Here is a 21,642-nt window from a genome sequence, read left to right on the forward strand (position 1 = left end):
GGTGCCAAGGACACAGGAATCTCTTAAGGATGCAGTATTTAATATCCAATCAATGGCAAGCTTTAATGATATCCAGTCTATCACACTAGCAAAACAACAATACTCAGAATGCCTCTTTAAATATGACCTTTGCTCCCCCCCCCCCCCCCAACCCAACAGCCTAGAGTCTGTGTTGGTATCCACATTTAAAGACAATGCAAACTGGCCTCACCTAACCCCTGACCACAACCACTGGTCAGGCATTATGATGTGTAATCATCACAACATCCGAAACATACCCAGATATAAACATGCAAAACAGACTGCCATCTCACTTTTTCCGCAGATTCAACATACCGTAGCTTCCGTGGTTTGGGTCGCAGGAAATTTCCGACCTGCCTGCCATTCCCGTTCACCACCCACAAAGTGAACTTCACAGCTTTGTCGGTCACTGCAGTCATGTATAAAGAATCTGATGTCATTTTCTTCTCTTTATTTCCCTCACTCTCTCTTTCTCCTTCTCCCCCTCTCAAGAATGGATCGTACCATGGTGATTAAATTCCCGTTTTCAGCCTATTGAGTGATCTCTTGTATATTTGATAAAAAGTGAAGATAGATATCTTAGATATCTGTAAAGCTATCTCTTATGAAGAGCTTGTTTGCAAAAGAGGCTAGATCCATTTTTGATGAAAATTGAGTTATCAGCATCACTGCACAGAATTCCATTTGAGTAAGTTAGTTACATTGAAAATGTCAACTCCAGACAACATTACTGTTTGAATATAAATCATCACAAAATTAGATTTAGATTTTCCGTACACTTGTGTACAAATTCTCACAAACCAATTTTTCTCCAAAATACTGAAAGTGGATCTAGCCCCTTTTGCAAATAAACTCTACATATCTTTATCTACATCTGAATATCTGTCTATCCCTCTAGATATACAGATAGATGATAAATGAATAAATGAATAAATAAACATATTTTATCACTAGATAGATAGATATATGGATATAATATGGATAGATAGATAGATAGATAGAATAGATAGATAGATAGATCAGATAGATAGATAGATAGATAGATAGATAGATAGATAGATAGATAGATAGATATTGCTGGTTGTAAAAATTGTTTATCATATTCAGCTGTTTTTTCCAAGCAGGAAATTCCTGTAAGAAATCTTTCCTTCCTCTTTTGAAAGAGGCAGATTTATTGAGCATTTTAGATTACTGGTTCCTAGCTCCTGAAGAACTGAATGGACAGAGAATTACTATGTAAGGAATAGCTTTTTAAGCCTGTAATTTTCTTGACATTGTTTTTTTTTTCTCATTTTTTTTTAGCAAGGACTCTACAAAAGTGTTATGTATCGAAGGGAACTGTATTATTTGTTATAATTTTCCCTCATCTCCCCCATCCTTCTTTATTGATCATTAATAAAATGGTTGCTATGGCAATGACAGGATTGGTAAAGTGCAAAGACTGGATCAGGATTTCCATGGAATGCATTTAACATCATGCTGAGTGTTTGGAGTTGAAAATGTCCATTATCTCCCTCTCTCTCTTTCTCTCTCTCTTCTTTGTCCATGGAATTCAACAGTGATCAAACCTTTATAATGGTATTATAAAATGTAAAAGTGGATCTTTTTTTGCACTCAGGTGGCTAAGATGAATTTCGCATGTTTTTAATTCCACAGAATCAGCTGGGCCCTGTTCAATGAAGAGTTATAATTGATTTCAATCATAAGTCTATGGCAGCCTGTGTATTAGGAAATTTCAATTCAATTATATCTTTTGATAAAACGGGGCTCAGAACATTAACTACTGGAACATATAATATGACATGCAAAACATATTTGCATACTTTCATTTTCACGCTAGCTTCTGGTTGCGCGAAATGCACACAAATTTCCACACCATAAAAATTTGCCCTTTTACAGTACCCTTAATATTTTGCTTTGTTCACTACTTTGCTTGCATGCTGGATGACTTTGCTTATACTTTGCTTGCATGCTAGATGACTTTCTTCAACGATTGGCACAGATATCTGGAAAGTAAAGTCAATGAATATGATACATAATCCCCCTTAATCTCTGTTGTGTCTGCAAGGCTTACCTGATGGACTGAGGCACATTGCTACACCTAGGTAGGCTTGCTACAAATCTACAACTACTTTCAAGACTGGATTGATTTGTAAATATTGAATATTGATGAAAATGCTTGGCAAGTTAAAGGGATCAGATAGTTTTGGTTGAGACCTAACTTTAGATTAGGTCTCATTTTGGTGAGATAATGAGAAACCTCTTATGAAATATGACAGAGCATGTGATTTCACTAGGAATTCAACATTCATTTGATGAAAATTGGTTTCAAAACAGCTGAGATATCAAAAACAAAGCAATCATAATAAAATATGGGACCCATCTTTTATTTCTATCACTTTGTCTTACTTTGTTTTTGAATGTTTTAGCAAAGACTCCGAAACTGATTTTCATCAATAAACTTTGAATTCCTTTTAGAATGGTATATTATGCTCTGCACTATTTCATTAGTGGGTTCTTGGTATCTTGCGAAAGGTTAAAAGCTCAATCCTCATCTCCACCAATACTATACCATCCCTCTAAGTTTATCAAGTGCCTTGGCACATAAAGGGTCAATGGACCTGCAATATAATACACTTGTTTACAGCTCTTGTGTTCTTTACACAAGGCTACCTAATGACTATACTATAAATTATGTACAGTTGTGTAGATGTTCTGAAGAGTTGTTTTTTTTTTTTTAATTAAAAAAAAAAAATACCAATGCCTACAAACAACTGCCACTGAGTACTCTATGATAGATTATGACATCAGGGCCCTGTTTCATAAAGCTGTTCATAAAGTTACAAACAACTTACGAGCAACTGGTGATCAGTTCTGATGTGCTATACTAATCAGAATTTCCATCATTCAGCACAAGAACTGATCACCAGTCGCTCAGAAGTCGTTCGTAACTTTACGAACAGCGTTATGAAACAGGGCCCGGGATATTTACAGTGGCATGGCATTTAGTGATCATTGTGATATGGTATGACCAGTTTCTGAAACAGCTTTCTCAGCCACACACATTTTACCTTCTGAATAGTGACACTATGGAAAACAAACCTTTTTTCTGCTTTTGAATCGGTTGCCCAAATTCGACCCATGCAAATTAATCACGATACTCAGATCAAGTGTAACGGTAGCTATACATTATATTTTTCATACCTGGAAGGCAACTACATTCGTACAAGTTAATTCTACATGAAGGGGGAAATGTGATCTTGGGTACATACCAGGTACCTACAAAGCACAAGGTTTATTTTGTTTCCTCAATATTGTTTTCGTATTCAAACCATTTGTGTGGTGTTTTTGTTGTTGTTTTACTGCTGGAAGTCCATTCTTACCATTTACAGTGTAGATGAGTTTCAGAGAGGAATGTCATAATGACAATATTGTTTATCTGAGCATTGTGCAGGGCAGCAGGGAACATCACAGCAGTTCACCTCGAGAGTTCATTGCTACAATTTTACCTTCTGATTTCCTTTAATAATACCGTGTTCTCACAAAAACAACTGGCCATGTTTAGAGAACATTTCATATAGCTCGTATAAACAAAGTCTGCTGTCTATATATAATGCAAAAGCTCATAGAGACCTGTAGAAGCCATGCACTGAATGGATATAATGATGCATTGATGTATCACTACAAAGAAAAGATACATCTTTTTTTTTTATTATACTATTTACAAAAGTGATGGCTAGCACAACTTGGCAACACTAGAAATGGTCATAGTGATGATGATGATGGTGATAATAATAATAATGATAATAATAATAATAATGATAATGATGATAATGAAAATAAATTTAAAAAAATAAATAATAATAATAACAATAATGATGATAATAATAATAATATTGTGGTAATCATCATCACAATATAATGATGATACAAATGATATCAGTCATATTTAATGAAAACAATGTTAAACATGATTGCCAGCATGTTTCTGTAAACATAGATAATGCCGAGGAATGTTGCATGTAGATACACATCACAACTACAGTTGTACACATGTAGCTACAAAGATATAGATTTTTGCAAAGAGCTCAAAGCACCAGATCATATTCTTATGTCATTATATCAAAAGATTATTCATGCCATGCATCAGTCTTTGTATGAAGTCTAACAGCATTTAATAATTTGATAAATTCATATCCTACCTCTCTTATTCTCTCAAACTGCACAGGCTTCAATAACACTGTGTTTTTTATCAGATATGGAAATTTCATCATTATCAAATCACAATTCTTTAACCCAAGCATATTTGTGTTTATGCTGTTATTATGAACGTATCATATTCACTGGCAATCTGTGATGTTCATCAGTTAACTTTACATGATATTGCATGTGCCACTGACTCAATGTAAAACATATCTCTCTCCAGTGAGATATGGGTTAATATCATTTTTATGGAGTGACCACTGCATTAGTATTAGCATGGGAAGCCCCTCCCCCCCCCCCTTTTTTTTTTTTGCAGTGTGCCCCAGACTCCATCAGATGAGCAACTTTGATAATTCCTCATCAAAACCCATCATCTGGCTGTGTTTTTCATGCCATGTTCGGGTATGTGGCTCTGCAATTCATTCTAACCATGTAGAATATAGCTAGGACCATCATACCCTGCCTTCATACAGGAGGCAACATATTGCAAGCACTTTAATACACTCGTGCAGTATGATGACTATGCATTCCACTTGGTGCCAATGCAGACGGGATGCAGAGTTTAAGATCGGCACTGCCTGAACACTTCAGACTGCCTGTGAGTCATTTCTGTACAAGGTTAGGATGTTACGAAGCTTTCTACAGGATCCCTTAACTTTGCCTTTCGTTCTCACAACCCCCTTAAACAAAAAAATTGTATTCAACAAAAACCACTACAGAAAATGTCGCATAATAGCATGCACATGTTGCTGAATTAGAATATATCTGCCATATTTGGCATTATACTGAACCCTTTGCTGTTTGTACATGACATACATGTAACATACGTGTAGATCTATTATAGGATACACTGCTTCATTTTGTTTAAATTGTTTTTGTTTTTGTTTTGTCACAATGTAAGGAATACCGATACAACAATTTGATAATTTATGAAGATTTTATGCTTTGGTCTTGAAGGAAATGCTAAGAATATCAATCAAGAAGACATAAAGCCCATGGACCATTCAACCAAAATATTTTTGATATATTTCCAATACTTTTATTATTTTACTGTCTGCACTCCTACTTTTTTTCTCAGAGCCTTATTTATGTATGATTTCAGGTCATGAATTTCCACGATGCAAGCAATAAGTAACGTAATGCAGACCTATGGTATATAATTTTTAGTAGTTACTGTTTAATAATATGTCATCTGCCCTCAAGATATAAACTTGGCCAAACAATATCTATAGGCATAGGAGCTTTAAGCACACACACACACACACGCAAGCACACACATGACAAACAAGTATACTATTAAGCCCTTGAGGTTGTAATTTGTGCAGAACACAGTTTGTGAAAGGATGCCCTAGTTCTTGTTTATGTTACAAATGATACATTCAAATGAATGAATAGACTAGGATTTCACTCATTCAGCTTTCAAGAATCATATCAGTGACATCAATTCTACTGTCTTCTACCCTGAACATCAATTACAATTTTTTTTTTCTTCCCTTCCCATGATAAACTGCTTCAGTAGCTTTGACAACGAGGGCAGGAGGAGGTGGACAAACTTCGGAGAGGTTACCATAATTCCTGATCTCCTGCGCCGGCCATTGTTATCGGGAAAATGAGAAAGGATTTGCCAAGACAAATTCCCCTGTTGCAGGTCCAGTCACACGCCCCTCAAAAAAACAAAACAAAAACAAAACAAAACAAAAACAGGGCAATTAAGAGCGAAAAAAAAAAAACACCTGAGGGACAGCAAAACCACAATGACTTTGATGGAAATATACTGGATCAGGAGGAAAAAGGAAGAAGAATATTGGTTCCACTATCTCCAACATCTTACAGCGAATACAATAAGGCTGGATAGTGCAATTCCCTACGAAGTAGAAAACACAAAACACACACACACAGGCACATCCACAAGAAAAAAGTTGAATGACGGTAACTTTGTTTCATTGACATGGGCAATATACTATTTGAGGTTCATCATCAAAAAGAGCCACTTTAATCATGCTAAGTGAAGTGGTGAGTGATGCAGTTGTACATTGTATGTTTGCTATTCATTCTTTGTCCCTCTCCCCCCGCCCTTTACTTACTTTAAATATCCCAATGGTGGAATCTGCAAATTAAAATGTACACAGACATTTACAAAAGAGTAGAATTAGGGTGCATTTTATGAAGCATTGTGTCTGGCAAATTTGTCAGACAAGTTTGCTCTCAGCCAATTAGATGCAAGGATTTCAGTAGCTTATAACAATTTGTCAGGGGAAAAAAAATGCCTGGGCATACAGGCTGCCCGTATACAGTACCAGTATTGCTAAAGTTTCACATTTTGTGTCTTCCATTTTTTCGCCTATGTCCGATGAATACCGTGAAAAGAAAGTTTAAAAGGAAACAAAAAATAGAGCAAATACATGCTGCATTCTAGGAAAATTTGGGGCTGAAATAACATGTATGACACACGCAATAGTTGCTAGAAATTTGTGTGTGTGCGTTTTTGTTTGTTTGCTTGTTGGTTTGTTTGTTTTTTTAATTTTGCATGTCCGAAAGTAGGAGTGCGTCTTATACATGGAACTTTACGGTACACTGTGACACTGTTAACATTATCACATAGGAACATCAATAACATTTCAATTCATTTACTGAACTCATCATTTTCATTCAAGCGTTAAACTTTAAAATTTATCAAAATATTCATGTTATGGTTTATTTACTTATCTACGAATCTAGCTACCTTTCTTTCTCTATCAGTTCCCAAAAAATGACACATTACAATTATTCCTAACATACCTACTAGCTTTACGAGAAAAAAAAAAACACATACACAGTACATTAAAACCTCACTACCTGTCTTTCAAGACTATTTAACAAGCAAGTTAAGCTACACAATGTATAATATCAGGGCTGCACACTAACCCATTTTTTCTGCCGGTCCAACCTGTCTCTGTCGGACCGGTAAATGCCCCGTTTTAACATTTTTTACCGGTCTGAACAGAAAATTTACCGGTCAACAACGACAACCTAAAAAATAAACTTATTTTCTTGTTTTTTATGGACGTACCCCCCCCCCCTACCCACGGTACATTTTACAGATTAATATTTTTTTAACTTGCATTATCTATTGCACAAGAAAAAAAAAAGATAGGAAAAACTAGAATGTTTGTTTGTGAATTAAAGTGTAAAATGATAATGAACAAAATTAGATTGTATCAAATGCGTTTGTGACTTTTTCTAAACATCGGCGCACGAACTTGCTGCGTAACCTGCTCTTGGTGGTCAGTTGGATTGCGACGATTTAATGAATTATTTTAGCTGTGAAATTTTCTGATGTACGCGCTCCAAGGAGTTCTTTATTTTTCGCCCGATAATCTATTCGCATTTGTGCATGCTTTCTTGAAAGGCACACGACATGCAGGGCCGAATTTGCAATCCTTTTTGCGCCCATTTCCACCTCAAGTATTAGCGGGATTGTGACGATTTCATAAATTACTTCGGCTGTAATCTTTTATGATAACGCGCCAAAATGGGTTGAAAATGTGTCCTTCATTTTTTCCCGATAAACTCTTCAAATTTCGTAAGTGCGTTCTTAAAAAGATGCACCACATGGCCGAATTCATGATACTTTTTGCGCCTATTTCCACCTCAAATATTAGCGGGATTGTGACGATTTCATAAATTACTTCGGCTGTAATATTTTCTGATGCAAGCGCCAAAAGAGGTTGAAAATGTGTCCTCTATTTTTTCCCGATAAACTCTTCGAATTTCGTAAGTGCGTTCTTAAAAAGATGCACCACATGGCCGAATTCATGATACTTTTTGCGCCTATTTCTACCTCAAATAATCAGCGGGATTGTGACGATTTCATAAATTATTTCGACTGTAATCTTTTATGATAACTGGCCAAAATGGGTTGAAGATGTGTCCTTTACTTTTTTCCCGATAAACTCTTCGAATTCACGGCGTAAGTGCGTTCTAAAAAAGATGCACCACATGGCCGAATTCATGATACTTTTTGCGCCTATTTCTACCTCAAATATTAGGGGGATTGTGACGATTTCATAAATAACTTCGGCTGTAATCTTTTATGATAACGCGCCAAAATGGGTTGAAGATGACCTCTGTGTTCTTTATTTTTTCTCGATAAACTCTTCGAATTTCGTAAGTGCGTTCTTAAAAAGATGTACCACATGGCCGAATTCATGATACTTTTTGCGCCTATTTCTACCTCATATAATCAGCGGGATTGTGACGATTTCATAAATAACTTCGGCTGTAATCTTTTATGATAACGCGCCAAAATGGGTTGAAGATGTGTTCTTTATTTTTTCTCGATAAACTCTTCGAATTTCGTAAGTGCGTTCTTAAAAAGATGCACCACATGGCCGAATTCATGATACTTTTTGCGCCTATTTCCACCTCAAATATTAGCGGGATTGTGACGATAAATTACTTCGGCTGTAATATTTTCTGATGCAAGCGCCAAAAGAGGTTGAAAATGTGTCCTTTATTTTTTCCCGATAAACTCTTCGAATTTCGTAAGTGCGTTCTTTGATGCACCACATGGCCGAATTCATGATACTTTTTGCGCCTATTTCTACCTCAAATAATCAGCGGGATTGTGACGATTTCATAAATTACTTCGGCTGTAATCTTTTATGATGCACGCGCCAAAATGGGTTGAAAATGTGTCCTTTACTTTTTCCCGATAAACTCTTCGAATTTCGTAAGTGCGTTCTTAAAGATGTTCCACACAGCCGAATTCATGATACTTTTTGCGCCTATTTCTACCTCAAATATCAGCGGAATTGTGGCGATTTCATGAATTACTTCGGATGTAACTTTTTGTGATGCACGCACCGGCTAGAATGGTTGAAAATGCGATCTTTATTTTTCTCCCCATAATCTCTTCGCATTCCGTACATGCGTTCTTGAAAGGTATACGACACGGCGGAATTCACGATCCTTTTTGCGCCTATTTCTACCTCAAATATCAGCGGGATTGCGATGATTTTATGAATAACTTCGGCTGTAATCTTTTATGATAACGCGCCAAAATGGGTTGAAAATGTGTCCTTTATTTTTCCCGGATAAACTCTTCGCATTTCGTAAATGCGTTCTTAAAAGATATACGACACGGCCAAAAATCATGATTCTTTTTGCGCCTATTGTTTCCTCAAACTTCGACGGGATTGCGATGATTTCATGAATTATTATTCGGCTGTAATCTTTATGATGCACGGGCCAAAAGGGATTGAAAATGTGTTCTTTTTTTTCTCCCAATAATCTCTTCGCATTTCGTACTTGCGTATACGACACGGCCGAATTCACGATCCTTTTATCGCCTACTTCTACATTGAATATTAACCGAATTGTGGCAATTTAATGAATAACTTCATATGTAATCTTTTGTGATGCGTGCACCAACTAGAATGGTTGAAAATGCGTTCATTATTTTTCTCCCCATAATCTCTTCGCATTCCGTACATGCGTTCTTGAAAGGTATACGACACGGCCGAATTCACGATCCTTTTTGCGCCTATTTCTACCTCAAATATCAGCGGAATTGCGATGATTACATGTATAACTTCGGATGCAATCTTTTATGATACACGCGCCAAAATGGGTTGAAAATGTGTCCTTTATTTTTCCCCGATAAACTCTTCGCATTTCGTAAATGCGTTCTTAAAAGATACACGACACGGCCAAAAATCATGATTCTTTTGCGCCTATCGTTTCCTCAAACTTCAACGGGATCGCGATGATTTTATGAATTATTATTCGGCTCTAATCTTTATGATGCACGGGCCAAAAGGGGTTGAAAATGTGTCCTGTATTTTTCACCCAATAATAACTTCGCATTGCGTACATACCTATACGTCACGGCCGAATTCACGATCCTTTTAGCGCCTATTTCTACATCAAATATCAGCGGGATTGCGATATGTCATTAATTATTTCGGCTGTTATCTTTTGTGATACATTCACCAGAAGGGTTGAAAATACGTTCTTTATTTTTCTCCCGATAATTTCTTCGCATTTGTGCATGCGTTTTCAAAATTATACATTGCAATTCGATATTCTTTTTGCGCCTATTATTGTTTACTCAAATTCCAACGGGATTGCCAAATTTTCATGAATTACTATTCGGCTGTAATCTATATGATGCAATCGCCAAAAGGGGTGAAAATGTGTCCTTTATTTTTCTCCCGCTAATCTTTTCCCATTTCGTACATGAGTTCACATTCACGATCCTTTTTGCGCCTATTTCTACCTGCAAATATCAGCGGGATTGTGGCGATTTCATGAATTACTTCGGGTGTAATCTTTTGTAATGCACGCACCAGAAGGGTAAAAATGTGTTTTTTATTTTTCTCCCGACAATCTCGTCGCATTGGTGCATGCGTTTTTGATGAACAACACGGCATGCAGGACTGAATTCAAGATCCTTTTTGCGCCTATTATTTCCTCAAATTTCAACGGGATTGCGTTGATTTCATGAATTGTTATTCGGCTGTAATCTTTTATGATGCACTCACCAAACTGTTTCCTTTATTTTTTTTTTTCTCCTCTATAATCTCTTCGCATTTCGTACATCATAAGCTTTTGAAAGATACGACGCGGCCGGTCGAATTCATGATCCCTTTTGGGACGATTTCTACCTCAAATATGTAAGCGGGACTGCCATGATTTCATGATTGTTTTTTCTCCCTAGTATTATCTCTTCACATTTTGTGCATGCGTTCTTAAAAAGCTCACGGAAGGGCCGATTTTGTGATCCTTTTTTGCGCCTATCTTCATTATGAGACCATTCTGGGCGAATGAAAATATTCATTTGTGAAATGACTGTGTACAATGAAAATAAACGCAATCAGATCCATTTACTGTATCGCTGAATATCGAATGTGTTTTTACTTTTTCTAAAAATCGACACTAGTATATTAGTTCTAACATAACTGCCACGCTGCAGCGAAGCCGGGATCGGATCGATCTTGCGTTAAAAATCATGAGTAAAATGACCCAGAAATGCGTGCGCTTCTATCGATGCTTCTTGTCTGGCATGACCGCCGATCGCAAGCAATCGAAAAGCAGTTACACTGTATACATGGTATGCTTTGCATGTATTGCATTGCATGCAGTGCGTGAGCAGCGCCAAATGCGCAAGCTAGCGCGACTCCGATAACTGGTCGACTGCTAGTAGTGCTCAAAACTAATCCCGTTTACTGTACAAATTGCACCGGTAGACATAAACGAAAACTTGCGTAAAACTTGTTGAACAGTGCGATATCTTGCATTCTGTTTCTCCCTGATCGGGGCTGCTCTTTTTCTTTCTACTGACCCCACCAATGTTTGTTTGTTTTTTTTTTACTGGTCATGTCGGACCGGTAACTTGTGGATTTCCTGAAAAGTTACCGGTCCGACAGTGACTTTTACCGGTCTTTGACCGTCGGACCGGCGCCAGTGTGCAGCCCTGATAATATGCACAAGCACAGCATTCCTTTATCAAAACAGTATTCATACATCCCTTTATGTTCTTGACTGTCTGAAAGTGCCTTTGTAGCTTCTATGTACAGTACACTGTATCTGCCTATCTACACATATGTATCTTCACCTCACAACAGAAAGTAAATCTGCTCATCAACTGTCTTGAGTATACATTGTGGTGGCATTTGTTTGTTTACCAAGTGCGCTAATAGCAACCAATTATAAAGGTCAAGAGTTGACGAGAGTTCATTCACAATGAAGTAGAGGCAAGAGGGGGCAGGGCAAACCCTGTACTTGGTTACGCCTGCCCGCCCGGGCAACCCTCCGCTCCAACCGCTCCAAACATGATACCGCATCATTGCTCAGGCACAAAGGCTGTACCAAAGCAGGGACATGCAAAAGAAAACAAATGACAAAAACAATCCTTGGGCCCAAGGACTAGACCAGGAACAGACCAGATTAGGTCCAGATCTTAGACCCAGGTGGGCAGAAGATGGACCCCGCCTCCAGAGCTGACACCATTTCCTGTTTGTTACTCGACTGGACAGACTAGCCAAACAATGCCCAGGAATTCCCAGCACTGCAATACATCCAGGGCAAAGTTTTGTTTTGTTTTCTTACGTTTTGTTCGTTCCATGACAATGTGCCCTTATCAGGAATGGCATAGTGGTTCATGTGACTGACCCAAGATGTTCAGTACACAAACACAGTACACATTATAGAGAAAATAGATTTAAGTCAACAAACCAGAGATTTTGTTACGAAACCCTCTTTTAAAGGTCCCGTTACCTTTGGGAACAGTGATTTAAATGAATTTCAAGATATGACATTTAACGCATATGTGTAGGTTTGTTGTACCACAAAACATCCTTTCATATAGGATTTTCATGATAAAGCCTAAAATATAAGGAGATATCTGTATTTTTCTCAATAAAACGTAACTGTAGAAGGTTTACAGCTGTAGTCTAGAAATTTTTTTTTTTGGAACTATTGTTCACATTTTGTATATTTAACAATACTTAATATCGATTTTACCAATTCAAATTTTTACAGTGGTTGTTTCTATCCCTAACTCACATTTTAGAACTATTTTAAAGCACTTTAATATGCTGGGTTTTTGTTTCATCTGCAAATGGTAAATTATGCCTTTAATATCTTCGCAAACACTACAAAAACTGTCCATCACACAATCAGCTAGATCGATGAGCTTGACATGTTTACATTCTTCTCGGGCAAGCTCACCATCTCTGTTTGCTTTCAATCATGTCTGATACCATCATGCATGTCTTCAATGTGATGAACATGTCTACACATCATGCCCTTGGCCACATAAATCACCAGTGATTGGACTGTTAGAAATGTTGTTTATTGGTTCTTCACATCATGAATCTGAAGCTGGTCAAAGATGGTGGGGGAGGAGTGGGGTGGGGTATGGATACAATTTCACCATAAATCCTGACAGAAAATCTTAAATTCACAAGTCATAAAAGAGCCAAGTTAAGACCAGACATCAACCTGCTTAGTACTACCTCATTATTAGCTCGAGAAGCAGTACATAATTTCTTAGACTGATGTCATTGTTTGTTTCAAATGCTGCCCTCATGTGACAATAAATCGGCAGTCAGTTAGCATTGGATCGTGCAGCCCGCAGAGCACAGGGTATACAAGTAGGGTAGGGCTACAGGGTTTAATATCCGTCACACATGAGATAAGCAACTTTGACAGAGCTGGGCTAACTTACGCAAATAGCATAGTATTTGACAATGCTCCAGAACCCTTTAAGATTTTTTTTTTTAATGATCAGAAAAACATAATTAAGCAGAAATGCAAAATATCTTGATCCAACTATACTAGCCAATAATATCACACGTGGGCATGCAAGGCTGGGGCAAAGACGTGTTGAAATTTTAGACAAACTTGTGTTGCTGACATAATTACAAAATTACAGATGACAGATACAATAGAAAATACATGTAATGTATTGTCCCACATACATATCCATGTTGGCACTTCTAAACCTTGAATCATTGTCTTTGACACTTTTTTTTTTTTTTTTGAGGGGGAGGGGGGTGTTCTTGTATTCTTTCTTTCTTTCTTTCTTGCCTGCTCGATTCATGCACAGGACTCTGCCTAATTGGCAGTTCCTGTTGACAACAAAAATATTCTAGTTGCTATGACAGTGCACTGTTCCAACAAAAATAGTATACTATGGCGCTAATGCTTGAATAATTCCGAATGCTTGCTCGCATACGAAATGGGAAGCATTTTCTTCTCAATTACCCTATTCACAATACTGTCTTGGAATATAACAGTTTTATGCCAGCATTTAGTAAGGGCTTTCAAACCTTATTAAAAAAAAATAAACAAATAGATAAAAACTCATGAAGGCAAATATGTGATTTATTGATTTTGAAAGATATTTCAACATGTGTTTAAAGCCACAAAGTTCTTACACACTGCTCAAAATTAATCTTCTTGCAGATCGCTAACTATGAATGACATTCCATGCAACAGCCGCGCCACATTCACAAAGGCTTGTCAATCAAACACACAACACTTGATACACTTTAATACATACAATTTGAGAATATATCATCACTAGAGTAACAAGACCTTGTATCTCAATTGGCATATTATGTTCAACAACATACCAATTTTTTTTTGTATCAAACATGTCAATTAACTGAGTTTTGAAACGTTACAATTTTCAACATACTCCAAAACAATGTCTTTACATCATTTGATGCAAACATTGATGTTATTTTGCAAAAGTGTGATTAAAATGAAAGTTTTTTATTCTCCTGGAAATTCATTATTATTGAGATAGACGGCCTTGTCACCCAAGCGATGACACTGTAAAGCAATAAGGTACTAGTATATATTTCCATGGCATGAAATTTTGGCAACTTGGAGCCGACTGCCTTTTTCGCAGCATGAAATTTTCGTGAATATTGCCACTGGCATTCAATGCATCAGTGTAGACAAGAACTTTCACATGCATTTTAATTTCGTGAATCATGGCTCTCGCAAAATTCTCAAAATGAACAAGAGACCCGCGGGTCTAGCGCTCACCTGAGTATCGCAAGTTCACCTTTCACGCAGTCACTAATCTAAATTATTCAAAGCTTTACTAAAATTTTGCACACCAGATTTGATACCGTACTGCAAATATGATTTTGTTGTAGTTATTGTATGATTATCTTTACATTTTTGTGTTTATTTGTACGGTATGTATGTGTTCATGCAGGGCCTCCAAGAACAACAGTGTTTAACCCACTGACGGAGCCACCCTGTGAAAATAAAACATATAAATAAATAAATAAATAAATAAATAAAATTTGACCAGGCATTCTCAAGTAGAACATGAAAATGTACAATAAGGGCCAAAGTTTTTAAAGATTCCTTAATTTGGGGGCATTGGGGCCCCCTGGGGCCCACTGGGTGGGGCATGTTGCCCACTTTGATAAATTGAGATCCTGACCCCCTAGGGATGCTACCTGCCAAGTTTGACGAAAATCCATCATGAGGTTTTCAGGAAGAAGATGAAAATGTACAATTCAGGCCCCCATTTGGACCTTCCCAACCCCCCCCCCCCCCTGCCCCCAAGAGGGGCACCCCTGGATCTGCTATGAACAAACTTGAAACTACAGTCATTAATGTACTCACTCATAGTATTATCTTAGCTTATCTTAGAGAAGATTTTTAAAGATTCCTTCATTTTTTTTTTGGGGGGGGGGTTGGGCATCCCTGGGGGCCCCCTGGGTGGGGCATGGTGCCCATTTTAACAAAATGAGATCCTAACCCCCTAGGGATGCTACCTGCCAAGTTTGGTGAAAATGGGTCATGGGGTTCTCAAGAAGAAGATGAAAATGTACAATTTAGGCCCCATTAGGACCCCTCCCCACCCCCCCCCCTCCCCTGGGTCCCAAGGGGGGCACCCCTGATTCTGCCATGAACAAACTTGAAACTATAGTCATCAATGTACTAACTCATAGTATTAACTTAGCTCTATCACTTCTGGTTCTAGAGAAGAAGATTTTTACAGATTCCTTAATTTTGGGGGGTTTGGGCCCCTTGGGGGCCCCCTGGGTGGGGCATGGTGCCCATTTTAACAAATTGAGTTCCTAACCCCCTAGGGATGCTACCTGCCAAGTTTGATGAAAATCAGTCTTGGGGTTTTCAAGAAGAAAATGAAAATGTAAAAAGTTTATGCACGACGGACGACGGACGACGCACAACGGACGCCAGACGAAGGGCGATCGCAATAGCTCACTTGAGCCTTTGGCTTAGGTGAGCTAAAAAGCACACAAACATTTCTGGTTTTACAGTACACCATGGCAAAAGTGAATACAATCTCAAATAGGCTCCATCTTCACAACCATGTTTCGGCGATCAAGAACTGTTCAGATTACATACGTGCACACTCCCAAGATATCACACAAAAGCTGACTGGAAGACAGATCCTTCAGTACCATGACTGGCCAACACACATGATTTGAGAGATTTCTAGTTTGGGTATAATGTGATTTATATTTGCATCCAGAGCTCCACAAAATGCAAAGATGCAAAATGGGAATGAAACATATATTCAAACATGTCTACAAATAAGTCCTTGGCTAGTGTGAAAGCTCTCTCAGTATGACAGATTTCCAGTCTCCATGTACAAATTGTATGACTGAAGATAAAACCCATGCAAAAACAGACATACATTGTAGGACTGTGTAATGATGTAAAGCACATTGCAGGATCTATTTGTTTTGAGATATCTCTGCGAGCTTGTATTTCCGTCTTCAAAGTTTCCCATGGGTCCTCTCCACGCAAGATGACCAACCAACTTTGAAGTGGAACAAGGAAATGCACACAGATTCAACAGGAAATCATAGGTGCTACCTAATAATCTGTACTATTTGCTTTTTAAAAACAAAGCAAATGCAAGATTGTGCCAAGTTTTCAAAATAAGAATAGCCAGCATTGTTGACAAATCATTTCCAAATCAAAGGGGTCACTAATGTGAATTAAAACAGTGTGGAAATGTATTCAGCACTTGTATGCTGTAAACAAGCCTAAACTTGAAAAAAAAATGAACAAGGAAATGCACACAGATTCAACAGGAAATTCTCAGGTGCCACCTAATAATCTGGACTATTTGTTTTTCAAAAACAAAGCAAAAGCAAGATTGTGCCAAGTTCTCAAAATAAGAATAGCCAGCATTGTTGACATATCATTTCCAAATCAAAGGGGTCAGTAATGTGAATTAAACAGTGTGGAAATGTATTCAGCACTTGTATGCTGTAAACAAGCCTAAACTTTGAAAAAAAATGAACAAGGAAATGCACACAGATTCAACAGGAAATTCTCAGGTGCCACCTAATAATCTGTACTATTTGTTTTTCAAAAACAAAGCAAAAGCAAGATTGTGCCAAGTTCTCAAAATAAGAATAGCCAGCATTGTTGACAAATCACTTCCAATTCAAAGGGGTCAGTAATGTGAATTAAAGTGTTTACCTGCAGACTGTTGCATAAAACCTTTACCGCTGGACTTACCGCTCCTTTCTAGCGGTAAGTCTTCAAATTAGCGGTAAATTTTATAATCCTTGATGCTGATTGGCTGTGACGCCTAATTTTGACGGTAGTTACCATTGAAATTCAACGGTAAGTTTTATGCAACGGGCCCCACTGTACTGTATTCAGCACTTGTATGCTGTAAATATAGCCTAAACTTGAAAAAAAAATCATTATACCAATATAATTACTATGAACAACAAAAAAAAAAAAAATAACACAATGTTAATATTACTCCAGATCAACGTAAGGTTCAGAATTTAAAACAAGATGGGACCAGTAAAAATCCATTTTAAACTGCATAAACTTCTGGTGTTATCTAAAATTGACTTATAAATTCAGTACATTCATATAGGAATTACCACAGTATGTCCTCATTGGTGAAATACCATGGCAATCGATATCAAAGTAATTCACTTGGTACCGTTCTCATTCATAAAATGTGCCGACATCTCAGATTTATCATTCAGTCAGACTTTAAACACACTGTTTGCAAATTTTACATCATACAATTTTCAGCAATTCTCATGGTAGTAATATTACCCTCAGAATTGCTGAAAATTGTAATGTACACATCCAACAAATATAGTGACAATTTTCAACAACAGGGGGGCATTTCATGAAGGAACTTGTCGGATAAAATGTCCGACAAGTCAATTATATCCGACAAGTTTAGAGAAATCAGCCAATCAGACTAAAGAATTTCTCAAAACTTGTCGCATATAATTGACTTGTCGGACAATTTATCCGACAAGTTCCTTCATGAAATGCCCCCCAGATCACACATTCAGTACTGCTTACCTTTGATTGATACTCAAACATCAACAGGAACTTTGACGGTTGGAACCTTAGACTCCACTTCCACCAATACTAAGGAGTCGGTGATACTGCAAGTGAAACAAACAAAATGAGCAACAAGTGTTTTGAAATAGGTAGATTCATGGTTATAAATACATGTAATTTTAACTTGTGTTATTCAAGGACACCTTATGTACAATGATGTGGCAGAGTTGATTACTGCAATGTAATGTTCACCACTGGTACATGTAGTAGCACAGTGAAATCAGCTTTCTACCCATTTTAGCAAATTCTGTCTACTTGTATACAGGGGAGGTGATTCCTGGCAATTCAAAACCTTGCCAAACGCTCGCCAAATGAACAATAATCATTGGAGAAGTATAAACTGAAATTAGACAGATATGAATTCCAACAACTGAAAACATTGTGGCAAGAAGAGGTAATCAACAACAGCTTTAACCCGTTGAGGACGAGTCCCGAGTATACTCGTGCAAGCGTCTATGGGAAATGCGTGTTGTAGCAAAATCAAACTGTCAACAGGTTGATAATATCATACGATGTAGGTTCTCGGGTTCTCGGGGGAAAACAACATATTATATCTAAATATGTGACCCGCTACAACAAAATGATCCTAAAGTCGGGCGAGGTCGATTATTTGAAAATTGCACAATATAATCCCCTAATCTTTCTGCTTTAGATTGATATATAACACATTTTATAAAAATAATCGGCTGCGGAGATATCGATGTTTAAAAGAGAGCATGTCGAGACGTCTGGAAAATCACTGTTTCAAGAAAAGCGCCCTAAAAGTCTTCCTTTCGACGCAATCGCGATCAACGGACACGCAAGTCAGTTTTCACCTCTGGACAATAGAAGGTAAGCCCTAGCAACCCCCGAAGAGTTCATTCAAGCACATCAGCGTCGGCGGTCTCCTCACCAACCAATCAGTGACCAGGATGTGAGAAGCGGCTGAGCATAGCGCACCCCGCCTGCACGCACCAGTCGACTGGGCAGTGTGCGAGCTTCACGCTTCGGTTAGCAGCAAGCAGCAAACTGACCAATGAGATCACTCTGGTCGTTGTTAGGGGTGGAACCTATCTGTGGCGCTCAATCCAAATTTTCGAACCAGTTTCTGCTTCGTTGAAACGCCAAAAAACATGGCTCAGAAAAACGCTATTTTTTTGTCTTTCCTTTGATCATTTTGCTTCAAAATATCGACAGATGATAGAAGACATGTTAGACTCCAATAATATATCAAAATCAGAAAATCGTAAGTTTTGACCAATTTTAATGCTCTGACTTCAAACTCGATTTTCACGGCTTCGACCATGCGCGACTTTAGGACCTTTTTGTTGTAGCGGGTCATTTACTTTTATTTCTAGTTAACCAGAGTGTTGCATAATCATTGAATCGACCAAACAGTATGAGAAGAATTTGTATTCTAGGGATGTAAACAACATGGGCATAATGTCAGATTTCATTATTGTATAATGCGCGCAAGGAATCAATCCTTATGTCTAAAATCTGTTAACCCGTTGAGGACGGTTTGATTTTGCTACAACACGCATTTCCCATAGACACCTGCCCGAGTATACTCGGGACTCGTCCTCAATGGGTTAAGCAAGCAAGAAATAAAAAAAGAAAAGAAAATGAAAGCACTGCGCTTGGCTGACATGACTAGACAAGTTTTGAAAACATTTGAAACTGATCCTTTTCTGCGTACCCAGACAGTACGCTGCCCTCACTTTGTTTACAATAAAGCTCTGTTGCAAATCACATAATATACAAACACAACTATGTGCATACAACACGAGTGTATAGTAGGTTGTGATTAGAAATCTAAAGGAACCCCCCTTAGCCTGGAGGTTTGCATGCAAAATGAAATAGGAATATCCCTGTGAGTCACTCTTGGATACTCTGTATCAAAATAAAAGGCTAGCCTCCAAAGCATACATGCACACACACACACTCACAGCATGTTGAAGAGAGTAGCCAGTGTGTGTGCGTAGCCAACAAACCTCAATGGCTGTAATGACCATAATGCTTTACATGTGTTGAGCAATCCAGTAAAGGAAATGAGTGTTAATATATATCGCCCCGATGGGGGAAAAAAATAAGAGGAAAATTATGAAGTTCTCCTCACGAACACGGATTACTCACAATGAGTAATACTATCTCATGCATTTCCAATACAAACAATGCCAGATCAATTTTTCAGCCGCAAGCGATTTGCTACGTATTCTATAGTGCAATGTACCGGTACTGAGTTCTTGCAGGGCGTCAAGTCCAATGTTGGTCAACCAAAGCAGCTGTTGAAACTGTTTGGGATGGGGCTACAAATCTGTGTATGGTACAGACACGCCTAATACAGGAATTTTACAACTTGGCAATAGTTGCTACAAAGTGACACAGCAAGCTTTAATGATATCAAATTTCAACACTGCGGCAAGAACTACCGCTAATCGGTCTAACAATATGCATGGAATATTTCTGCATTGTTTATCCCACAGGGTCAGCAAGATTTTATAAGGACAAACTACTGCTGATGTTGATTATTTCTGCAGCTGTAGCAAATCTGTGTCTAAACACACGTATTATGCATTTCAACAAATCCAGGAACCACGCATAATCTAATATTATTGAAATGTTGTGGGTATGATACAGAGCATTTCCTACATTCAGCAAACAATGCATGATTGCATTTATTTTTTTTTTTTATATGTACGTTTCATAAGTGAATAAGAAACATTCAACCCACTGCTGTATCAAAAGATGATTCATATAATGAGGACATTCATTGTGCCAATACCAAGAAAAACATAAATTGCAAAATCATTGAAAATCAATTTGGGTTTTAAAAACCAAACTAACTTCATGGGCTTTGCCACAATGATTAGAGACTTTTATTGGCAACTAATCATGGCATTCATATTGGCACAAAATAGCAGAAACAGACATATCTCTTTAATATTTCACAACAGAGGCTCAATAAATTATTCTGATATGTACGGTATGGAAAATCCCCCAAAACAATCTAATGATTCTAAAAGTATATCTTACTCTCATTTCAATCAATAAAAAGGGGGAACAATATGTAGGTATCTTTACTGATTATTTTTTGGAAGTACAATCACATCAAAGGTGCAGAAAGTCTCAACCTCACATCACAGTGCTGGTTTTGTTCCAAGTCAGCATGGTACAGCTGAATCAGTAGAGGGCAGTAGACATTAATTTGGTTCCTATGTGCAACAAATCACCAGACAATCTCAACCTCCTTTTACTGTAAAACTGGAATACTGTTTGCTCTGTTTTGTTGTTACTGTAGTTTGTTTTGTTTTGTTTTGTTTTGTTTTTCTTTTCTTTTCTTTTTAAGCATCACTAATAGATTCAGCCGTTCTGGCTATTTTTATCCCTTCTCTTCACAGAAACGAAAGAATGAATGCATGAAATATGAATGCAATACTAAATGAATAAATCACAGATCTACAAAATACAGTACATCCACATTATAAGCAAATTTTGATGAATGGATCAATACATCGTCAAACCACAACCCACTTCATAGATCATCTGTATACAGAAAACTGC

At 37.6% G+C, this 21,642-nt stretch overlaps 1 protein-coding gene across 2 annotated transcripts in view; it reads right to left on the bottom strand.

The window, feature by feature from the left end:
* The window catches only part of LOC140227251 (uncharacterized), an 82,775-nt gene that overhangs the window by 23,791 nt on the left and 37,342 nt on the right, over positions 1–21,642 (bottom strand). The window contains exons 2-3 of one of the 2 annotated variants that reach the window (XR_011901031.1): positions 18,058–18,143; positions 16,402–16,528 (exon numbers count right to left, since the gene is read on the bottom strand). The gene's annotated coding sequence lies outside the window, so the exon portion shown is untranslated. Of the gene's footprint in view, positions 1–16,401; positions 16,529–18,057; positions 18,144–21,642 lie in introns of those variants that run through there. The other variant, XM_072307674.1, reaches the window with a different exon arrangement.

The sequence above is a fragment of the Diadema setosum genome, chromosome 4, assembly GCF_964275005.1.
Source record: "Diadema setosum chromosome 4, eeDiaSeto1, whole genome shotgun sequence".
Taxonomy (NCBI): domain Eukaryota; kingdom Metazoa; phylum Echinodermata; class Echinoidea; order Diadematoida; family Diadematidae; genus Diadema; species Diadema setosum.